Source organism: Nicotiana tomentosiformis, chromosome 4 (genome assembly GCF_000390325.3).
Source record: "Nicotiana tomentosiformis chromosome 4, ASM39032v3, whole genome shotgun sequence".
Taxonomy (NCBI): Eukaryota; Viridiplantae; Streptophyta; class Magnoliopsida; order Solanales; family Solanaceae; genus Nicotiana; species Nicotiana tomentosiformis.
In genome coordinates this window covers 66,240,981-66,255,634 of record NC_090815.1, presented here as the reverse complement: position 1 = coordinate 66,255,634, position 14,654 = coordinate 66,240,981, and positions in this window count along the sequence as shown.

Below are 14,654 nucleotides of genomic sequence, written 5' to 3'. Positions count from 1 at the left end.
ATTGCGTTGTAGATTCTTTTACTCTATGATCCGGATGTTCCTTACTTGTAGGGTAAACAAATAATGTTTCTTTAACCCCATCATTCCCAACTGGCTTAGGATTAAACACTGCCGCCTCAGAATTTAGTTTCCCAGTAATTGTTGTATTAGTTGTAGGACTGCGAATGATTGGACTTTGCTCCACCAAAGCTCATTGGTTGTTGTCTTCCTTATCACCTGCATCCCCCACCAAAGCAGCAAACTTATTAGTCGTTTGGACTGCATGAACTTGAACAATATTTTCCCATCTTTTCCCTGTATTTCTTCTTGTTGAACACCTTTCTTTAACTCTATTATCATGAACCTCCTTCTACTGTTCCCCTACGTGCCCTACTTCCTTTCCACTCTTGAGGATCATTGAAGGAGCTTTGTCATTGCTTTTCTGTTGAACCTGGTCACAACCAGTCTGCTTGTCATTGCCCTTGTTCTCCATCAACTCTGGATGAATACACTAGCATTCAAACTCATAATGGCCTTGTAACTTACATGTCTTATAATACTTAAGTAGGAAATCGTAATTAATCTTTACCCATTCAGTTCGAGTTTCACCAGTGGCTTCATTCTCAAGGTCCATTCGTACTTTCTTTGGCAAGTCTGATAGAAGATCGACAAGAACCTTGACTCTTGTAGAACTTGGTTGAGTCTTATTAATAGTAGCCATGTCAAGATGTAACGGCTTCCCCACAATGGAGGCTAATGAAAACAAGCATTCTTTAACAAAGAAAGTTGGTAGCAAATTTGGAAAAGAAATCCAGGCCATGACCTTTGGAGTTTCTTCCCCAACCTTAAATTTTGCATTATAAATTAGTGTTCTTAACTGATATTCATAGCCATCTTTACCTTTCACGTAATACACACTCTTCGACGTAAAATTAATGAAGTCTTCCCACAACGTCAATCTGATCAAGACATGTCGATCTCGAAGGAAACTAACACTACATTCTCCTTTAATTCCACATTGGCTTGGTATAACTCTTTGTAGTTCCTGGAGCTCTGGACAACTATACGACAACTTACCCACAACTGCGAATTGTAAACCTTCAATTATGTTCATTTGATCAACCTCAGCTTCTGTAAACTTGATGAAAGGATCTCCATTTAATACAGTAGCTCATCGCAATTGTATAGACTCGACAGTAAGTTTTGATTGCAGTGGACTGTTTTGGACTGCAGGTTTCAATAAATTGTTGTAATTTAGTGGCTGGGAATTGTTGTTTGTGGTCGTATTAGTTGGGGAGTTGGAGGAATGAGGCTGACCAGCCATTTAAGAGGGCTGGCCGCCGGCCATAGCGGCCATGGGTGTGCTCTGAATGTCGCCCTAGTGAGGAGAGAGAACAGAGCGTTTTCCACTGTTCATAGATAGCTTTTTCCAACAGGTGACAAGTTGGTATTGTGTAAATATTTCTTTTAGGTCTAATCTTGATATTTTAAACTTTTATCTTACTCTTAATAAGTTTTATTTGAAAATTAAAAAAATAAAAACTACAAAAATACTCACATTCTTAGAGTAGTAATTTTTTTTTTAAAAAAATCAAATATATATATATATATATATATATATATATATATATATATATATATATACATACTATACTATATACACGTGCGTTGCACGTGTATCCCATATTAGTTAGTATAATAATTTTAAAAATATTATAATAAGTGTGTTAAACTGAATAAAAAAATATAAAATCTTTCTTTAAGTATTTTAAGGAAAGGGATCGCTTGGTCTTTACAAACATTAATTTTTGGCTACGTTTCCATGTCTATTAGTACAAAGCTTTTGAAAAAACATTAATATTACTGAAATACGTGCGCGCGGGATAAAACCAAGGCCCTTAGCGAAATGTTGTTCGCTTTTTTATCCTTTAAAAATTAATTTTATATTAGACAAAATGGTCATTTAATTATTTCCCTAATATTTAGGAATAAACATTTAATTATCTTCCTAATATGTAGAAATAGACATTTAATTTTTTTCTAATATTTAAAAATAATTTTTAATTATTTTCCTAATATTTAGGATTTCTTTTCGTTCCTTTTAAGTTTAGAAGTCCTTTCTTTTTCTCACGGTTTATTTACATATTAGTTTTTTTAATTAAATTTTAATCGAGTACATGTAAACATTTCGCCCACTTTCAATATATTTTAGATTTTGAAGTCCTTTTTTTGTCATATTTTAGCATGAGATTAATTTCTCCCATGTAGCTATCTAAATAGAAAGTAAATAATTTATTTCCTTTACCTAAATGATTACTTCCTAAATATTTACCTAAATGAATGCGCGCGTATCCATATTAATGAGTACAAAACTTTTATGAATTACATAAACATTATTAAACGATGTATTTAGGTTATGAAAGTTTTGGGTACTCATTAATATTAGGAGAGTACTTGAATTAAAATTTTATCCATTATAAAAGGTATTTTTAAAGGGTAAAAAAGGCGAACGCCATTTCTCTAAGGGGTTTCGTACTTTTAATATAGTATAGTATAGATAGGTATAATTACTTTAATTCTTTTGTTATGAGGTGCATATGATAGTACCTCAATGTGTATCTGTCACGACCCAAAACTAACTCGTCGTGATGGCACCTATCAAAGTACTAGGAAAGCCGACTACTCAAACATTCCAACACTTTAAAATCTTTGAAAGATATGAAAACAACTTAATTTAAGGAAAAATCCTTTAAAAGCAGGATAGGAAGTCATAACTCAATACATAATCTCTCTCAAAATTAGGGTGTCACCGAGTACATGAGCATCTACATAAAGATAGTCTGGTGCACTGTCTAGAAAATAAAATTGAAATAAATAAAATAAAAGATAAGGGAGGAGAGTCAAGGTCTGTGAATGCCCAGCAGCTACCTCGATGATCTCTGAATGTCCGAACTCCGCAACTAAGCAACCACCGTGACCGAAAATACCTGGATCTGCACACGAGGTGCATGGTATAGCGTGAGTACAACCAACTCAATAAGTAACAAATCTAACATTTGGACTTAAAGTTGTGATGAACTCAGCAGGTACAGTTCAATATAGAAATAACAGTGCAGCAATGTAGGCATGTTTTTAAGTTCATCAGATAAAAACTCAATACAAGTAAATGACGATATTGCTTTTCAAGTTATCCGGAATTGATTTGGAAGAATGAACTTCAAGATTTAAGCTTTGAGTTGGAAGAGTTAACCAAGTTTGACCTTGTTGTATTGGATCTCCGAATGGAATTTCGTGGGTTCCGTTAGCTCCGTTGGGTGATTTTGGACTTAGGAGCACGTCCGGATTGTTATTTGGAGGCCCGTAGTCGAATTAGTCTTGAAATGACGGAAGTTAAATTTTTGGAATGCTTGACCGGGAGTGGACTTATAGATATCAGGGTCAGATTTTAATTCTGGAAGTTGGAATAGGTCTATAATGTCAAATGTGACGTGTGTACAAAATTTGAGGTCAATCGGACGTGTTTTGATAGGTTCGACATCGGTTGTAGAAGTTGAAGTTCCAAAATTTATTGATTTTGACTTGAGGTGCGATTTATTGTTTCAAGGTTGTTATGCATGAGTTGAAGCCCTGAGTAGGTTCGTCTCGTCATGTAGAACTTGTCTGCAAATTTGGCACCATTTGGAGTTGATTTGATATGGTTCGGACGTTTGGTGGCGATTCTAGAAGTTCTTGAAGTTTCCTTTGATCTTCATGCGTTTTGGCATCCAATTCGTGGTTCTAGAGGTTATTTTGATGTTTTGATCGCTCGAGCGAGTTCGTGTTATGATTTTAGACTTGTGTGGGTGTTTGGGTTGGAGCCTCAGGGGCTCGGGTGAGTTTCGGATTGTTTTTGTTTAAATTTTGAGTGCTGGTTCTGGTGTCATCGCATTTGCGATGTTTTGGTCGCAAATGCGGCTATCGCATTTGCGAACCTGAGCTGCTGGGCTGGAGTCCGCTTTTGCAACGAATTTCTCGCATTTGCGATGGCCCCCCTTTTAGCATTTGCAAAGCTTTTGGTCGCAAATGCGACCTTAGCAGAATCCTCCAGTTCGCATTTGCGATAATTTATTCGCATTTGCGGGGTTCACATTTTTGAACACCCTGTCACAAATGTGACATCTGCAGCCTGCTAAATGCTCAGAATTCCGAGACTTAGCTTCATTTTGTTATATTTTGAACCCTAGCTCCGATGGGAGGCAATTTTGTGAAGGGATTTTCATACCAAATCATTGGGTAAGTGCCTCTACTCAATTCTCAACTACATTTCATGATTTTACACAAGATTTAACATCAAATTCATGAGATTCTAGGGAAATTTTGGGAATTTTGTCAAAACTTTGAAAAATGGAAATTTGGGATTTGAGAGTCGAATAGGACTCGGATTTGGAAACAAAATACATATTTGGGATCGTGAGGCTATGGGTAGTCAAGACCTACCCTTGGACCCGGGTTTTGACCGGGCGGGTTCGGGGGTTGGCTTTTGTTGACTTTTTAGAAATTGAATAAAGATCACATGTTTATTAATTAAAATTATTTTCCCTTACATTGTGTGATGTATTTAAGTCCTCTTTGGCTAGATTGAGCCGAGCGGAGGTGAATTTGTAAAGGAAAAAGTTAAATTGAGTATTAAGTTAGCCGAATTGAGGTAAGTGTCTTGCCTAACTTTGTTGAGGTAATATTTCCTACTATTTGACATTGTTTGCTACATGCGGGGGTATACATATATGAGGTTACGAGCATATATGCATGTGCCAGGGTTAACCATGCTCGGGGGTAAATTATGTTATAAATTGTGTCTTGTGGAATCACGTGACCTTCTTGCTTCATGCCTTACTTGGCTCCTAGATACTAAGAACATAGTATTAAATGTTAGAAACTAAAACTTAGCTTATTATAACTTGATCAAATTTGATGGAAATTCTGAGAATACATTGGTGTGTTTAATTCGGTCATAAATATGCATAATCATTAATACATTGCTACGACCGATATTCTTGAGATACTAGATTCTATACTTGTATTATAGATCATTTGTGAGATTTGTTGGAATACTTGAATAATAAGGTTCTTGTGGGTTTATTGAACTATTGTTGGCTTGGAAAGTTGTGATTGCGATTCATTTGGAATATTCATTTTAACACTCTCCTTGACGTTATTTATGCTTCCTGCCTTGTTTGTCATTGATATACATATGCTTGGTAAGGAAGAGTGTAAAGCACGAAGGGTGATGCTGTGCCTTTGTTTATACATTATCATGTGAGGGAGAGTGTAAGGCATGAAGGGTGATGCCGTGCCATATTATTGAGAGTAAAAGCACGAAGGGTGATGCCGTGCCATATTATTGAGAGTAAAAGCACGAAGGGTGATGCCATGCCATATCATTTATGAGTAAAAGCACGAAGGGTGATGCCGTGCCATGTTATGTGAGTGTAAAGCACTAAGGGTGATGTCGTGCCATTTCATTTATATTATCATGATTTAAATTATCATGAGTTCATGGCACGATGGGTGTTTCCGTGCAGGTGAGGACGAGGGACATGCATTATGTTGTGATATCTTTCCTTTGTGTATACGTTCATGCCGTTACATTGAGGTGTTATTGTTGTATTTATGGTTCTTATGTGACTTGTCGTTAAAGCCCTGTTCTTATTCTTTATCTATTTGTTATTGTGACACTCATGCCTTCTACTTGCTAAACTTGCAAATACCATGCCTACTTCCTGATGTCATAATTATATCTTTCTCGTATCTATTTTGGTTACACTTAGTACATGCCTTCTACCATGTTAGTCATTCATGCTTCTACTTGTTAACATATAAAGATCATGTGTTCCCCTCTTATTCGTTATAATTGTATTTATGCCTCCACCATGCTAGTTAGTTAAGGTTACATTCCTTTTCCTGATTGTTGTCATCACCTCTATGTTTTCCGCCTAGTCTGTTAATGATGCCCTTATGTACATTCTCATTCATTATTGCTACTTGCGTATTTCCTACTTTGTCATTACTGTTATCGACATTTCTGCCATCCGGTTGGTACTGTTGTATGCATATTTGGTGGGGATGAGATAAATGCACGAAGGGTGTTGCCGTGCAGTTGACATGATATCAGAGTATATTCCTCATGTTAGGAAAGTTATGGGGCGACTATTATGGTTTATTGGTTTTGCTCTAAGGAAAAGATTGGTTGAGATATTGGAAACTGTTGAATTGTGATCTCTTCTAGTACTCTGTTATTGCTTTTTACATTCGTTTCGTGTACTTTATCCTGTTATACTGTAGTATAGTTCTATTGCTAGTTTTCGGTACAGATTTTTATTAATGAGCATCATTTTACTAAAAAACCCCGTCACTACTTCGACGAGGTTAGACAAATTACTTACAGAGTACATGGGGTCGGTTGTACTCATACTGCACTTCTGCACCTTGTGTGCAGACTTTTGGAGCGGAGTTGCTGGTGATGTTGGGAGCTGACCCTGAAGATGTTCGTGCATTACGGATATAGCTACTACTTGTCCTTGGTAGCTTTAGATTTTATTAATCTTTTTATGTAATTTTCAACAGGTCGTGTAATTATTTGTATCAGCTTGTAAATTCTAAGTCTTAGAAGCTCATGATTTGTACTACCAGTTCTTGGGTAATTTTTAAAAATTCAGATATTTCTTCATTATCTTCCTATAATTTCTTTTGGCTTGTATTGTCTGTTAGTTGGCTTACCTAGCGGGTCGAGTTAGGTACTATCACGGCTAGAGATTTTTGGGTCGTGACATATACTTACATGCCACTGTGCTTGCTGTATGTGGTACACTACAATGGAAGCCTCATGCACTCACACTCTCAGGGTACTCAATCACTCAGTACAATACGGGGTAGGTTCAGCCCAGGAAACTCCATCCCAAATATAATGTATAGGCAACTCCATGCCGAAGGAACTCCATCCCAAATGTGAATATAAAGGGCAACTCCATGCCAAGGAACTCCATCCCAAATATAATATCCAATGCGCTCACTGTGGGGTTGCAGACTCCGGAGAGGCTCCTTCAGCCCAAGCGCTATAATAAGCCAGATCCAGGCATAAATAAATAAAAATATGTTGCGGCGTGCAACCCGATCTCATAATTATCACTCACAATCAAGCCCTCAGCCTCATTCAGTCATTAATCTCTCCAGTCTCTTGGGCTCACAATGTAATAAAACTAGCCCAAAATGATGATATGATATATCGATAAATAACAACAGAGACTGAGATATGATATGCAATGAATGAATATGACTGAGTGCAAAATTTGAGTTTAAACATATAATTCGACAGCAAAAATGACCTCAGTGGGTCCCAATAATACCAGCATTTGCCTAAGCATGATTTTTAACATGAGTCACAGTTGAGTCTCTCTAACACATGAAAAATACATGTTAATTAACTACACAGCTCTATGGAATCGACTGAGTCTCAATTTCTACGGTGCACGCCCACACGCCCGTCACCTAACATGTGTGTCACCTCCAAACAAATTACATAACACGTATAATTAGGGTTCATACCCTCATCTCTAAGTTTAGAAGTATTACTTTTCTCAAACCGTGCAAATCTCTACTGCAACACGCCCTTCCCTCGTGACTTAAAATACCTCGAATATATCAACAAACAGTTTGATACAATCAACACGGGCTAAAGGAATCAATTCCATAAGTAAATACTAAGCTAATAATGAAAAATCAAAAAGCCGACTTAACAGCCGGCCCCCGGGCCCACATCTCAGAATCCAATAAAAGTCACAAAATCCGAAAACCAATTTAACCACGAATCCATCCATACCAAAATTACTCAAATCCGATACCAAAATCTCGATAAAAACCTCAAAATTCGGCCTAAGAACTTTCCTCCATTTTCCCCCAATTTTCCACCCCAAATCAGTAATTTAATGATAAAAATCAAAGACATAAACATAAAATTTAACCAAAACTAAGTAAGAATCACTTACCCAATCACCAACTGGAAAATCTCTCCAAGAATCGCCTCCCACCGAGCTCCCAAAATCAAATTGTGAAAATGAACTCAAACCCTCATTTTTGAATTTTAACACTGCTTCCCAGTGATTACTCTTTGTGATCGCAGATAGCCCCTCGCGATCGTGAAGAAAAAAACAAAGCTACCCCCAAAAATGGCCCACGCGAACGTGGAACTCTGCCTTTTCAAAGCTGCACGATCGCGTCCACCCTCACGCGAACGCGAAGCACATACGCACGTGAACTAACTGCCTCCTCTCCTCTTCGCGAACGCGGCTATGCCCACGCGTTCGCTATTCACTGCTTGGCCATGCTACGCGATCGCGTACCCTACTTCACGAACGCATAGAGCAAACATCATCACTGCCCCAAACAAGCCTACGTGATCGCGGACCTGTCCACGTGATCGAGTATAAGGAAACCAGATACAGACACCAGAAAATCTTAAGCCATAACACTAAGTCCAAAATTGATCCGTTAACCATCCGAAACTCACCCAGCCCCCGAGGTCACCGGGACCTCAACCAAATATACCAACAAGTCCTAAAATATCATACAAACTTAGTTGAGCCTTCAAATCACACCAAACAACGTTAAAACAAGAATCGCACCCCAATTCAAGCCTATTGAAACTAAGGAATTCCAACTTCTACAAATGATGTCGAAACCTATCAAATCACGTCTGATTGACCTCAAATTTTGCACACAAGTCACAAATGACACCATGGACCTGCTCTAACTCCTGGAACCCCAATCCGAGCCCGGTAACCATAAGGTCCCCTCTCGGTCAAACTTCTAAATTTCTAACTTTTCGCCATTTCAAGCCTAATTCAACTACGGACCCTTAAATCATAATTCGGACACACTCCTAAGTCCAAAATCACCCAACGGAGCTAACAGAATCATCAAAACTCTATTCTGGATTCTTTTACATACAAGTCAACATCCGGTCACCCATTTTTACTTAAGCTTTCAACCTTGAGACTAAGTGTCTCAATTCATTCCGAAACCTTTCCGGACCCGAACCAACTACCCCGGAAAGTCACATAATAGCTATAAAGCACAAAATGAGTAGTTAATGGGGGAACAGAGCTACAACTCTCAAAATAACCGGCCAGATCGTTACAGTATTTGTTTCAACTATTATGAAATTTGTGTAAAAACTAAAATGTTTTAACAACATATCTAGTCTAGAACATTGTTGAGTTTCAAAATAGATAGAAGAATACATCTAAATGTTTAACTATATATACATTCCAAAACATTGTTGAGTTTTAAAATATATATAAGCAAATAACTACTGACAAATGAAGGTCATTTTGGCTTTGATTCTTTATTCCTGATTTTTTTTGGACTAATAACATAAACAAATTCAACATATTAAAACATCATAGAGGGTAAGACATCTAAACCAGAGTCGTTCAAATAAACTTTAGTCTGATTATTTATGTTAGTGTGACGATCCAGCTAGTTGTTTTGAGTATTTTAGCGTCGATCCCCAATTTATTGCCTCCTATATGCTATATTGTGGTTATGTAACTTTACGGGGTATTTGGTTTTGGTTTCAGGTGAGTTTCAGAGTAAAATGGGACACAGAGTCCCCAATTTAGAGGTTTAGGTTATAAAAGTTAATCGTAGTTTGACTTGTGTGAAGATGACTCTAGACTAGAGTTTTGATGGTTCCAATAGATCTGTATGGTAATTTTGGTCTTAGGAACATGTCCGGATATTGATTTGGAGGTCCGTAGGTCATTTCGACATGAATTGGCGAAAGTTGGAAAATGAAAGATTTTGGAAAGTTTGACCGGGAGTTGACTTTATTGATATCGGGGTCGGATCCTAATTTCTAAAGTTTTAATAGGTCCAAAATGTCAATTATGACTTGTGTGAGAATTTTGAAGTCAATAAGAGTTGATTTGGTATGAATCGACATCGGTTTTGGAATTTGGAAGTTCATAGTTCATATGCTTGAATTTGGGTTGCGATTTGTAAAGTTTACATTATTTGATATGATTTTTGGCCTCGAGTATGTCCGTTAAGTATTTTGGAACTTGTTGGTACATTCGTACGGGGTCCTGGGGCCCCCAGGTGTGAATCAGATTAAACTCGGATCATTGTTGGACCTAATATTTTGCTAAAGTGCTGCTGTTCTGGTGTCATCGCACTTGCGGAGGGTTTGGCCGCAGGTGCAAACACACTGGTGTGCCATGGTCATCGCAGAAGTGGAGGAGTCCAGCCCAGGCCAAGGTTCGCAAGTGTGGACGCCGGGGCGCAAATGCACTTCCGCAGGCGCGAGCTTCTCTTCCGCAGAAGCGGAATTAGGAAGGCCTTGTGTAGGACCGCAGGTGCGATCTAGTCTCCGTAGAAGCGGTCTCATAGGTGCCAGCAATTCATCCGTATAAGCGAAATTTCCTGACCTTAAGTGGAATCCGCACCTGCGATGGTTTTTCCGCAGGTGCAACGTCGCAAAAGCGACACAAAGGCCGCAAAAGCGAGGATTGCTGGGCAAAAAGTCCTTGTTCGAGGGTTAATCTTCATAATCCATTTTTGGACTTAGAGAGCTCAGTGGGAAGCGATTGTTTGAGGGGTTTTCAGAGAGATCATTGGGGTAAGGAATATTAACTCGGTTTTGGCTAATTTACAAGAATCTATTGTTACTTTCTTCATTAAATTGGTGGTTTGAGTTGAAAAATTGGGGGAAAATGGTAGAAACTTCTTAGACCGAAATTTTGAGTTCTGAAAGGCGAATTGAGTTCGGATTTGAAAAACACTTGTATGGTTGGACTCGATATCGAATGGGTGTTCGTATTTTATAATTATGGTCGAGTTTCAAGACGCGGTTCCGGGTCGACTTTTTGGGTCAACTTTTTAATTCTTCGCAAGGATTGTAATTTCATGTTTGAATTAGTTTCCTATAGTTATATTTATAGAATGAAATTGTTTTGGCTAGATTCGAGCCATTCAGAGTTGGATAATCGAGGAAAATGCCTTCTAGTTGATTGATTTAGCGTGGTTTGAGGTAAGTGACTTTCCTAACCTTGTGTGCGGGAATTACCCTTTAGGATTGGTGTTGTGTGTGATAATTGTGATATGTGGAAGCCGTGTACACAAGGTGACGAGTGTGTACACGGGCTGAATGTAAAATTTCTGATTTTAGCTATGTAAATCCCTTTCATGCCTTAATTGTGTTGCCTTAACATGTTATAGTCATCATTTGTTTTTTGTCTAATTTCACATATCTACTTGTCTTATTTCTTACTTGCTTATTGCTCTACATGTCTAGTTGAAGTTCTTGTTTCTTTTATCCCGTATTCATTAATTAACTGTTGAATTCTTTACTTAAAATTGCTATTCTTGGAATATCTTGTTGTTGAAATTGGTATTGAAATGCAAAGGCCGTGATTCCTATTGAGGCAAAGTGTTAAGTGGCAAAATATCATTCTATCGAGTTATTCTTCCGGTTGTTATTGTTAAGATTTTGTGTACATTGTGGTTGATCCGAGGGCTCCTTATTATGAAATTATATTATTGTTTGGTTTCTCTAGCATGTTGTGATATTGGGCAATTGTGGTGCGAATTGTGATACGTTGCGATATTGATACGCTTGTGGTGGTATAAGGTCTAGGTGTTAAAAAACATGCGGTGAATTAAGATGGGCTTGATATGCATGGCTAGTAAGGAAACTATTAGAAGCCATGCAGTGTGATAAGGTGGGCTAAAACGCGGGATGCCATTTCGAATAAAATAATTTTCAAAACTAAATGCAAAGGTTCCCGCGGTGATATAAGGAAAGACTGTGAGTTACTTTTTGTTATTTGGGACTACGAGGCAGTACCTTGGTAGAGGCCCTTGTTGATCTTTCTCTATTTGCTGTACTTGTCTTGGTTGTTTATTTTCTTAACATGTCAATCCTTGTTTCCTTCCGTGTTGTATTATCTGCCTTAATTCTGTGTAGTTAATTTTTGGTAACTTCCTTATTTGTTTCATTTCCATTGTTATCACCATTGTATTGCTATATCTTTCGTCCTGTTTCTTATTATTATTCCAATAGGGCCTTGACCTGACCTCGTCACTACCCTACCGAGGTTAGGCTTGGCACTTACTAGGTATCATTGTGGTATACTCATACTACGCTTCTGCACATCTTTTTGTGCAGATCCAGGTACTTCTTATCACTCCCGACACTAATGAGCTGAGTTTGCATTGGAGACTTCAAGGTACACCTGCCCGCGTTCGCAGGCCTCGGAGTCCCCTTCTATCCCTTTTTATATATTTCTTCCTTTACTAGACACAGTTGTATAGGAATGATTTGGTATTGTCTTAGAGCTTGTGACTTGTATTACGCCGGGTTGTGGGATATTGTATACACTTTGAGCCGTAGAGATTTCCATTCTATATATGTTGTTGAGTTTGGAGATTTTCAATTATTGTTTCATTCCCTTCCGCATGTTTGTTAGGCTTACCTAGTTTTAGAGATTAGGTACCGTCACGACATCCTACAGAGGAAAATTGTGATTGTGACAGTCAGCTTTAGTAAATAAATAGGATTGACAGTCAGTCTGTCAATCCTTACTATGTCTGGACCTGGTAAGTTTCCCCGTGTTGAGTCAAATTAAGCCGCAGGCTCCACTCCTGGTGGTGCCCTTCCGTCAATTCCTTTAAGTTTCAGCCTTGCGACCATACTCCCCCCGGAACCCAAAAACTTTGATTTCTCATAAGGTGCCGGCGGAGTCCTAAAAGCAACATCCGCCGATCCCTGGTCGGCATCGTTTATGGTTGAGACTAGGACGGTATCTGATCGTCTTCGAGCCCCCAACTTTCGTTCTTGATTAATGAAAACATCCTTGGCAAATGCTTTCGCAGTTGTTCGTCTGATACCATTTTGGGGGGTTTGTGGGTCGGATTTAGCTCCGATTAGCTTTTGTTCATAAATCTTCATAAGTCTGAATATTCTTCTACCAAATCGTATGTATTTTGTGGGTCTTCTACTTCTTTTTCGTATTTAAGTATTTTTTCCCAAATATCTATTTTTATGTCAGTAGGTTTTAATTCTTTGATAAAATATAGGACTAGTATTTTATATTTTTCTAGCATTCTTTTTGTCATGTAAGTAGTTATTCTGTATTTTTCTATCATTCTTTAAAAGTGGTTCAGATTATATTTTTGTTTAGTCTTTAGTGGATTTGTTGTATTTATGACTATTTTTATATTGTAAATATTTTATTGTAATATTCTGTTTGTAACGGTTTTATTTTTAATATTTCCGTTATGTCTTGTTGTATATTTATCAGAAGGTCTATATCCTTTGTTATTAAGTAAGTATTGATTGTTAATTTTAGTTGTTGTTCTAAAGCTTCTATTTTTTCCGTAATTTCTATCCAGTATGGTAAATATTCTTGATTTATCATGCTTAATCATAATATTCTCTTATTATAGATTCTAATTTTGATATTTCTATTTTACAATTTGTTATATATTCTACATATTCTATTTCTCCTGTTTCTATATATTCGTTTATATTAATTTTTTGGAGTTGGAAGAATGTTATTAATTTGTTTATATTTAGTTTTTCTAGTTTATCCTTATTATGTAGTTCTTTTAATTGTTTTATATTATCTCTTATATGTTCTAAAAAGATTAGATCTTTAGATTCTTGATATAATTGCATATTTTGATGTAATCTATGTTCTTGTAATTCTATTATTTTTCGGGTTTCTGTTAGGTTCATCTAGTCTGAATATATATCCTCTGTAAGTATATCAAATTCAGATAGGCTTATTGTATTCTCTTCTTCTAAGTCAGATAATTCTGCTAAATCATACCATTGTTGGGTCATTAGTTCTAGTATTTCGTTCATAAGTAATTTGTCAAATATTATATTTTTGATATCATTATTTAGTGATCTAAGTATGTGTAAAATGGTTATTTTATATTCATCAGTGTTATCTAAGATGTAAGGATGATCCATTTTTGTTTGATGTTTTGGCTAAAAATATTCCTTTAATCTCTTCGTTTATCATGTTTATCGTCATCCTATAACAAGTTATTAAGAACAATTCTTTTAGTCACTACCATGATTTTTTGCTTCAATCGTTTTACCCTAACAGCGCCTCAACTCTGGTTACTTCCCTACCACGGCCTTCTGCCTTACTGGTTTCACCCTTAGGATAGCATAGTCTGGGCTTAAACTACTCTCAGCATAATTATTCATGGCAAACTTACTAAAATTATTCTAAATAACAGTTATAACATGATAACAATTATGATAATCTAGAGATTTCAGGAATATATGTATTTAGCTATACATATTTTAAAAAAAACTTACTTGATACTGTATATCGGGGATTTCTTCTTTCATAGGTTTGGATTGCTCCATAGATTAAAGATGTTAATTTATTTCACTGAATAGATTTTTACAAGAGAGGTTACAAGAGAGTTTTTTCAGAAGGATGTGAAAGGGGTAAGGTAAGGTGTGTCCCTCTAAGCCTTAAGGGCTGTCTATTTATAACGGAAACTAATCCAAACATCGTCCCCCTAACTTTACACTTGGACGGTCTAAAATTAAAGTAAAAGATGCGTTCCCAACAGTTTTTCCACTGACAGTGGTAGTGATAAAGTGGGACTCACAA